This window comes from Orycteropus afer, unplaced genomic scaffold, assembly GCF_000298275.1.
Source record: "Orycteropus afer afer isolate SDZICR_OR568_19922 unplaced genomic scaffold, OryAfe1.0 scaffold00255, whole genome shotgun sequence".
NCBI lineage: Eukaryota > Metazoa > Chordata > Mammalia > Tubulidentata > Orycteropodidae > Orycteropus > Orycteropus afer.
The window spans coordinates 2366677-2367625 of NW_006921842.1; the positions used below are offsets into that span (position 1 = coordinate 2366677).

General features: G+C 43.6%; 1 non-coding gene across 1 annotated transcript; it reads right to left on the bottom strand.

Annotated features, from left to right (window-relative positions):
* Positions 1-253: 253 nt before the first annotated feature.
* TRNAS-GCU lies at positions 254-333 on the bottom strand. The gene has a single exon. It is a non-coding gene; the product is annotated as a tRNA-Ser (tRNA).
* Between the last annotated feature and the right edge of the window lie 616 nt (positions 334-949).

Below are 949 nucleotides of genomic sequence, written 5' to 3' on the forward strand. Positions count from 1 at the left end.
CAGTGGTAGCTGGGCACCATCTAGTTCTTCTGGTCTCATAGTTGTATAGGTTGCAGATCGGATGGTGTACCAGTCACTAGGATACTCTTATTGTTGGGTGCCTAACTCACCTTAAACCAAAAAAACCAGACCCACTGCCACTGGGTTGATTCTGACTCATAGTGAGTTCTATAGGACAGAGTAGAACTGCCCAAATAGGGTTGCCATGGCTGTAAATCTTTATGAAAACAGACTGCCTCATCCCCCATCTCCCAGCAGAGGGGCTGGTGGATTTGAACCACCAACCTTTTGGTTAGCAGCCAAATGCTTTAACCACTGAACCACCAAACCTGCTTTGTAATACCCTCAGGAAGACCTAGATATATTTGAGGCAATTTGGATAGAGGAAATGGAGAATTATAGACTAAGAAAGAACTCATGGTTCCTCCTTTGTACCCTGTCAGGCTAGACCCTGAAGGCTTTTTCCTCCATTAATGTTTTATTTTGAAATGTAAATCACAACAAAGATTCCAAACCAAAAAAACCAAAGACACTGCTGTCTAGTCATATCCAACTCATAGTAATCCCTTCTTGGGTGTCTGAGGCAGTATCACTTAGGAAGTAGATTGCCCAACTTTCCTTCTCAGGAGTAGCTGGTGGGTTTGAACTGCCAGCCTTCTGGTTTGCAGTCTAATGCCTTAGGTACTATGCCAGCAGAGCTACCACAACAAAGAATGGAACAGTGAAAACAAAACTCTAGAGTAAATGGAAAGACAGGATGCACTATGTCCTGAATGATGGCCCAGTCCTGCCCAAGAGGGAATCAGGTTCCATACTTCATGACTTTGGCTTCTAATATTCCCAACCAATCATTAGCTTGACAGTGTGCTTTCACTTCTACCTCTAAAAGTCTGGAGGAGCAAAAGCTGCATGCCTCCCTGAAACCAATATTGGTAAAGGAAAATCACCA